This window comes from Ambystoma mexicanum, chromosome 2p (assembly GCF_040938575.1).
Source record: "Ambystoma mexicanum isolate Mex_15411 chromosome 2p, UKY_AmexF1_1, whole genome shotgun sequence".
Classification (NCBI taxonomy): domain Eukaryota; kingdom Metazoa; phylum Chordata; class Amphibia; order Caudata; family Ambystomatidae; genus Ambystoma; species Ambystoma mexicanum.
Window position 1 is genome coordinate 445,625,159 of NC_090923.1, and position 8,578 is coordinate 445,633,736.

The 8,578-nt window shown below is 49.8% G+C and overlaps 1 protein-coding gene across 3 annotated transcripts in view; it reads right to left on the reverse strand.

Moving 5' to 3' along the window:
* EOGT (EGF domain specific O-linked N-acetylglucosamine transferase) overlaps positions 1-8,278 on the reverse strand; it is a 728,283-nt gene extending 720,005 nt beyond the window's left edge. For 2 of the 3 annotated variants that reach the window (XM_069643799.1, XM_069643798.1), the window contains exon 1: positions 8,132-8,226. The gene's annotated coding sequence lies outside the window, so the exon portion shown is untranslated. Of the gene's footprint in view, positions 1-8,131 lie in introns of all 3 variants that reach the window. The other variant, XM_069643797.1, reaches the window with a different exon arrangement.
* Positions 8,279-8,578: the final 300 nt, after the last annotated feature.

Consider the following 8,578-nt stretch of genomic DNA (forward strand, 5'->3'; position numbering starts at 1 on the left):
ATTGCATAATCAGTGGTGAGTGGTCGGAAAATCGACCTGCCTAGGTATGCCTTAGTTTCAGCCATTGGGACTTGTTCTGTGTCTATGAACAAGTAGTCTATCCTCGTGTGGATCTTATGTGGGGCTGAGTAGTAGGAATAGATTCTCTCAGTGGGGTGATGCTCCCTCCAGATATCCACTAGATCGAGGTGCACGAGTGTGGTGTTCAGCGCGTGAGTTGCGGCGTTGCTTGGTTGGTGGGGTGGTTCTGACCTATCCATGGAGCCATCTATGACACAGTTGAAGTCGCCTCCCCAGATAAAGGTTCCTTCTCTGTGGTGCACCATTTTGGTGCACAGTGTTTTGAGGTGTGAGGGTATTCCGTGTTGTGGGAAGTAGGAATTCACCAGACAGACTGACACTTGTTCGATAGTACCCCACATTATTATGTACCTGCCTTCCTTATCAGTCTCAAGGCCCTGTAGTTGAAAGGGCACATTCGGATTTACCCACGTGAACACTCCCCTTGCGTATTTGGAGTAAGGTGCTCCCCTTCCGATTCCACCCCATTTTTTTGTCAGTTTGGACATGGTTTCTTCCGTGAGGTGGGTCTCTTGTAACATCGCAATCGAGACCTTTTTTCTGCAGAGATGGGATTGGATCCGATTTCTTCTTAGGTACGAGCCCATCCCCCTCACGTTCCACGTCATAACCTTGAGTTGCGACTCCATTGGGTTAGTGCTTTGGGTCCATCTATTCGGCCCTCACCGGGGTCGTGGTGTGGTCTCGGTCCCGGGCTGCGTGGTCCTGGGGTTGGCTTCCAGGGTCCTCTCGTTCTCAATTCTTGATTCTGACATTTCCTGAGTCTCGTGAGTGTTAGTGGTTTGAAGACTGTGTAACTAATAAAACACTTAACATAACTAGAACTGGTGCACCTAGCGACTACATTTTTCATGTGGTGCTCAGAAACTCTTGCGCCATCTGAACCTATCCGGGTATTGGGCACGAGGTGGGTGGGTCAGGCAACTGGCCTGTCCTGGGCTGTTTGTGGGGGTCGAGCCTGGTGCCCGGCAGGATGGCCGAGCGATGGCCGCTTCTGTGTGGCCAACTGTTGATTGGATTACCTGCTAGGTTTCTGGTTGCCTTATGTCTGCGTTAGCAGCGTAGGTTCGTATGTGGTTTCGATTCTCACATTCTGATTTAGGGTTCGTCTTAGTCTTCCTTCTGGGGAGCGTCTTTACCTTCTGCAAGGTTCTTGTCTTCCAGCCACATGTTGGCGGCTGCTGGGTTCTCCAGGAATATTGCTCGCCCTTTGTAAATTACCTTCAATCTCGATGGGTAGAGTAACATGTATTTCAGATTTAAATGTCGGAGTCTTGCTTTCACCGGCACAAATAAGTTTCTTTCCCTTTGAACTTTCTAGGTGTAATCGGGGTAGATAGTTATTTTGGAGTTGCCGCGTTCTATGGGTCCCTCTTCCCTGGAGTGCCTCAAGATGACTTCTCTGTCTTGGAAGTTGAGTATTTTGGTGATTATGGGGCAAGGGTGTGAGCCAGGTGGGGGCCTCCTCTGTAGGGACCTGTGTGCCCTTTCGACTGCGAATCCTTGCGTTAGCTTCCCAGCCCCTATCTCTTGTTGTAACAGGGACTCTATGTAAGCCGTTGGGTTTGGGCCTTCGCTCCCCTCTGGTACTCCCAGTATTCTGACGTTGCCCTGTCTAGCACGACCTTCGGCCTCATCGAACCTTGCCGCCAGAGCAGCCACTTTCCTCTCGAGGTCCACGACCTTGGCCTTCAGGGCTACTGTGTCCTCTGAGGTTTCATTTATGGTTGTCTCAGCGGTTGTCACCTTTTCAGTTAGGTTTCGGGCATCCTGGCGCATGAGTTGGATGTCTGATCTGAATTCATCAATCTTGGAGTCCATAAGTGCCCGCAGCGATGCAATGGCTCCCAGTACCTGGGATTGGTTATCAGTGGGTTCACCCTCTCTTGCCTGTTCGGGTTCCGGGGTGGAAACGCAGGTTTGCACAGGGGTTTTCGCTTTGGTAGAGACATACGTGTCCATGGTGACTGGTTTCCCTTTATTCCTGGCGGCCATGCTGAAGCTTTAATGGTGTGTTGCTCAGCTTACTTTGGGGGCAGGGTGTATAGCTCTCCGGTGAGGATCTGGGTGGATTCGGGGGTCGAGCGGGTGGGCCCGACCAATATTATAGTGTCCTTCGTTTGTTGGGGATGGGGGCTGGGTTGTGTCCCCCAGTGCAAGTGGCACATTTGTTTGGGTGCCAGAGGGCCCTCGCCCTGCACCCTGTTATGCTGTTTGTGGTCCCCGGATTGGTAAGTCTCTGTATTAAGTGGCCAGAGGGGTGCTGGGTACCCACTGGTCAGTTTCTGGGGAAGCCACTCGCTGTGTTGGTGGTCTTTGACACTGCCCCCGAATCTATGGGAGGTGCAACAGCTAATGCTTTGGCCCTGCCGTCCTCCTCACCTTTGGTTGTTCGTCTCTGCTTCACCACGGCTGGGTAGTTCGGAGGCAGGGAGGAAAGGCTGGCTCTGTGTTTCATTTATTGAGGTGCGTTTCCTCGTGTCACTCCACACTCCGGGTTCCTGTAATAACTTCTCCCTCCGGATGTATCCCGGCAGTGTTGGGACGGGGTCTCGGGTGGATGTTTCCGGCATTTTCAAGCTGCACCCTCCGGCCTCAGTTTGTGCGTGGCATCGAGCTCCCCCAGCAAGCCGTAGCTCGGCGGGGTCGCCTCGGGTGGGCAGCACCAGTATTTGGGCGCACCCGCACGGGAGATCAGGGTCCAGTGTGATCGCAGCTTTCTGCAGTCGCGCCGTACGGCGTCGCTTCCCCGGGGGGCCTCGCAGTCACCGGCGGGCCACCATCTTGGATGCGTGTCAATGCAGAAAGGGGGGGGCAGCTCGAGTGCGGTCCCGCCAGTCCTGGAGATCCGATTTTTCTGCACATCGATCGGATTGTGTTGGGGTCCGCTTCAGCTGCCCTCGTAGCTGTTTTACACCGACGAGGGTGTGATTTTAGCTGGCAATAAGGATCTAGAAACGGCACCTCGGCCGGAGCTCGACAAGTCAGCCTCTACTCGCCATGAGCTCCAGGCCACGCCCCCAAAATAAACGCAGATGACACCCAATCGGCCCTCCTTCTATTGGACATTTCAGCAGCTTTTGACACAATCAGCCACGCAACACTAATAAAAAGATTGATGGAATGTGGCATGCAGGAATCCGCACTAAAGTGGATTACCTTATTCCTATCAAACCGAACCAAAAGAACCTACCTACTACTGTTCACCTCAAACACCAAAAATATATCCTGCGGAGTCCAACAGGGTTCCAGCCTCTCCCCTCTACGTTTCAACATCTGCATGTGCCCACTGATGAAAATATGGACTTACCGCCTACAACTACGCAGACAACACAACTGATTGTTTGGAACAAAATAACAACCGTCAACAACTGCCTCTCAGACATATACAACTGGATGACAATGAACAACCTCAAACTGGACCCAGCAAAAACAGAAATAATGCTCTCACCCGCAGGGTTCAATGTAGGGAACCCACAATTGGACTGGCCAATCAGCATGGGAAAGCAACCAGAGACTACCAATGTAGTAAACAACCTAGGAATACTCATGGACAACGGACTATCACAGGAACCGCAAGTCACTGCAATCACCATAAAATGCTTCTTCCTCCTACAACTACTCAGATCCCTGATACAAGAATTACCTACACAAATAGCCTCTACCTAGGAATCCCAGAAAGACTCACCAGGAAACCGCAAAGGGTGTAAAATACAGCAGCCAGGATCCTACTAAGACTAAACAGAAGAGACCACATCACTCCAGCACTGGAAACCCTACACAGGTTACCAGGAAAAAAGTGCATCAAATTCAAAGCACTCTGCATTGCCCACAAAGCATTGCACAGCCAACGAGTGGAATTCCCCCAAGACAAGATTCGCCAGTGTCGCCTAGGAAGGGAACAAAGATCCAGCAACGACCTACATATAGAGGCAAAACACCACAAAAAAAGGAAATTCTCAGAACAGCATTTGCACGACTAATTGCTAACACCTGGAACAGCATGTCCAAAGTAATTACACCAACAGAAGACCACATCACCTTCAGGAAACTGCTCAAAACCTGGCTATTCAGCAGACAATGACAACCTAGAAGGGACACCAGCAGCAACAACACTGCAGACAAACAACTAGAGAGGAGACGAGAGGGGCCAAAGAACCGCAAACAAGAACCTGGCTAGATACCATCAAGTGGCATCCAAAGGGCCGCCCCAGATAGACCACAACAACTGACCAACTTTACTAACCCTCTTCCCTTCCTTCTCCTCCTACATAACTGACGCCTCTATAACCAGATCTTGGACTAGCCACACTCATAAACATATAAAGAACCCTTACTATGCTGACATCCAGAGTGAACCACCCAATACCATCTAAAATGCAACAACACAACAAGATGCCAGACTACCTTACAGCTATGACCACCTGTGACTCTGAATCCCTTATAGACAATATCTAACCAGAGCACACTACCAACCCATCATAACCACACAACACTAACACCAACACGAAACACTACCACACACCCGAGGCATGGAAATTTTACCCATACGGTTACAAAGCGCGAGGCTGCTCACGTGACCACATGCAAAACACTCACAGACGCCAGTTCCTCCTGGTTCTGATCCTATCCTCTCACCCTTTTCCCCCACCGCATTATTTTGCAGATCCACGCGAGCGCCTGGAGTCTGCCCCTGGGTGGTAGCGGTGCAGTACATATCAATTGAACGTAATAATGCCAGTAATGATACTATAAAAAAACATGCCCATCATGGCTCTGCCTCACACTCCTGTTGGCTTTGCCTTTAAAAATGTTTTGTCACAACAAGAAAACATGTCCAAACTGGCTGCACAATGGAGGCGAGTCTAGATGCGTAGTAATGCTTATCATGTTTGCTTTACCCTTGATACCCAGTGATAAAAGCCATGCCACAGTAAGAAATGGATTGACTGGCTGCCCTAAATGCGAGTCTAGACACATAATAACACTCATCATGCTTGCTTTGTCAAAATCCCAGTAAAAAAAAAAAAAATGCCATGACACAGCAAAGAATGGCTAGACTGGGTGCCCCAAAATGCTAGTGCAGCCACATGAAAGCACATATCCTTTCTTTAAAAAAAAATTTAAAACTGCATTTTGTACTGGCATATATGATGGATACTCATTAAAAAGTGCACAGTGATTGGGATTCTAAGACAGCCACCGAGGGGAGAGCAGCATGATAGTGGAGCTCTCACCCCCCGAGGCCAAAGACAATAAAGATAGATTAAAAGAGCCTTCCCGGAGTGCAACAGGCCAGATCGCTGGGGGACTTCGGCAGAGGCGGGTGTGCAGCCTTTGTCTCTGCGATGTCTGAGGTGCGGGGCACTGCACCCGTGGCCAGTGCAGGCCAAGCTGAGAGACACGCTCGCAGACCGCAAGCAAGAAGAACCACTCGGGGAAACCCAGGGTGGCAGAGGATCCAATTCGGCTACGAGGCGGCATGGCGGAAAGCAGATGCTTTAGGACGGCGGAGGAGCCCGTCAGGAAGGAGCTGCCTGCAATATTGGAGGCCAACCGGAACTGGATTAGTGGAGCAGGGGCTCCCCTGCTGGCGAGCACCAGCAGGAAGATCGAGGCGGGACCGAGCCGTCCCCACGCCGGCACAGCAGCCGCTCATCGGAGAGATCAGAAAGATCCGAAGGGGCCATACCCATAGCACACTGCTTAGAGCTGTGCAGTGGAGAAGAGCACCCAGAGCAGCTAAGAGGCCTGTGAGGGGCACCACAGCGAAGAGGCTAGGAAGCTGGACCCTGAGGGGCTCGACTCCCCCTTACCCCCCCCCAAGGGGAATAACCATCACAGGTCAGCGTGCACCCTGGCCCAAGGAAAGGGTGCAAGCAGGCAGAGGCTAGCTAGTGCAGGTAGTGATCATCAGGCAGTGATCACCAGCTTTGAGTAGAGTAACGTTGAGGAGTGGGGGAGCGTGACGGGAGAGCTCCTGCCCAAGCTTTTAAGCCAGCACTTTGCAGAGAAGAACAGGGGAGGCCCTGAAGTGTTATAGAGGGGCAGCTGGAGGCCCATTTGAGGTACATTTTGGATTTTGGAACTGCATATAGTGCCTCAGCCAGCACACCCCCATTCAAAGCATAGCCAGGGAGACAAGGGAGCAAGAGGCACTCCACACATAGGAGACAGTGACCGGTGGGGCCCTGGCCTCCCTGGACAAATCCTGAGGCCGAATAGAGGGCTAAAGGGTCCATCTACATCCGTGGTGGGCAAGAAAGAATAAGGGAGAGGCTATTTGGTCGGGCTCAGAGCAGAGTGATCCTGGCACCAAGGTCAGGAGGAGGGTCGTTTGAAACCCGAGGAGGAGGACAAACAGTGACTCCACTGCGCACAGAGGGGGAGTTCCACCCCCCCCGCACAGTCAAGGGCAGACCCAGAAAGCAGCAGAGGGAGGAGGTTCCTAGCAGGTACGTCATTTGGGGGTCTCCATTGCTACCCCTAAAAAAAAAAAAAAAAAAAAAAAAAATCCTTTAAAAAAGTTTTAAAAACAAAAAATAAATATATAAGCTCATGGGCTGTGGCCGGCGCCATGTGGCTCTTTATTTGTGGAGTGCTACCTTTCTTGTTCAGGCCTCCAAAAAAAAAATTTCAAAAATAAAAATAAAAAATAAAAAACAACAGGGGGTTCCAAAAGTGTAACACTTTGACAGGTGACCTTATATAAGAAAGAACAGGAATAACAAATAATTTGTCTTTTGGAATGCTATACAATAATTGCTAGACTCATTAAAAGTTTATTTCAGGTACAGTTAAGGGGGTGAGTCACTGATTTAGTCTGTTCTTAAACACCTCAACTCAGCCGTTCATGCTTCCGAGATCGATTAATGAGTGTCAACACAGATTGGGTGATTTTGTATGTTTATTTGTTCTATATAAAGCGCTTAAGTGTAAATGCTATATAATAACACATCATTATCATTTGGCCTTGGACGTCTGCTTGCATTCACAGTAATCCGGTAATATGGGCCTATATACACTGATATTAACAATACATATGGTGATCCATTCATGTATGAAATGTATATCACATTATAGTGATATCGTAACTATATTTTTCGTAGTGTACTTAGGAACAATGCTATGTGATGCCACTTTCTGTTTTGTCAAGGGGTGAAAGTTCATGTGCCATCGCTTCCCGTGATGTCACTTTGGGGTGTGGGTCAAATTACATCACTTCCGGTGAGGTCATCAGCGGTCAATGGTCGTGTGATTGTCACTTCCGCTAGCCCTGGGATTTAGTTCCTACCCCTGAAAAAATGTCCAAAAGAGTTCTGAAGGATGCGAAACAATATCAGGGAGAAGAGGAGGGGGCAGGGCGTTCCCCTATCAGACCTTGCTACACACTATGTCCAAAAACAAGGGGAGGGACATGCAAGCTACCCCCTAGTCTGTGAAGAAACCACAGGAGGGAAATCTGCAGAGACTCTGGTGCAGAGACAGCCAGGTACCGGCTGGGGGAGATTAGGGGCCCGGGGCAGGAGAGGATTTGGGGGGCTGACTACTCTCCCCATGGCATTCGTGCCCCACACCCAGGGAAATGTCGCCCTCCAGGGACCGGGGCAATTGCGCCCCCAGGTGCAATTGCGCCCTGGGCAGCCGCCCACTTCACCTGGGACAATAAACGGGCCTGATTATTATATATGTAGTCACTTACACCAGAGCAGGGTCTGTGTTGTAGCTGCACAGCAGTTACTGTGTCTGCGAGCATTCCAGAGCCTGAACCGTACCGTAAATGAGCTTCGGAGCAGCTGATGTGTCTATAATACCAACAACAACAGGCTGCCCCGTGTAATTTCAAAACCAGATGTTTAGAAAGTCACGTACTTTAAACTCAACATGTGATAAGTACAATACAACGAATTACAGCTTCAACGTGCCTTTCCAGAGGTTGCAAAAGGGCTCCTCTTACCAATAAAACAAAGGGTTGAGTACGTCTAAATTAATGGATGCTAAAAGAAATGCCTATAAAATTCACTACAGGAGATGAATCGCATGCACTCACCTGATGCTGCCGCCTGGAATCAGGACATGAGCGTTTCGTAAAGGGTACTGTCTAGTTCCCACCCGAGAAACGGACCATAGCAACGCTCCGCCTCCACTTCATCACGTGGGCTGCTCTGCATCACGTGGGGTTCAACGTTCCCTCCGTCATCTTTTCTTGCACGCGCGGGAAGTCAAGGCTCTGCACGAGCTGGAAGGCGCGGGAGAGATTCCTCCGCTGCAAACCACATTTCGTATAGTTGATTATTTGGTGCTTGAATTTGCTTTAAGGTAAGTCTTAAAGGTATCTCATGTTCATTGTTACTTTAATGCATAGTGGCAATATTGGGGAGGGGGTATTTCTGTGTATTATGGGGGTTTGTAATGTGCATCAGGGGTGAGATTTCATTAAAGTACAGGCGGAGTCAGTTGTTTAGTTTTTTTCGTTAGTTCAGTATATTTGGGGGAT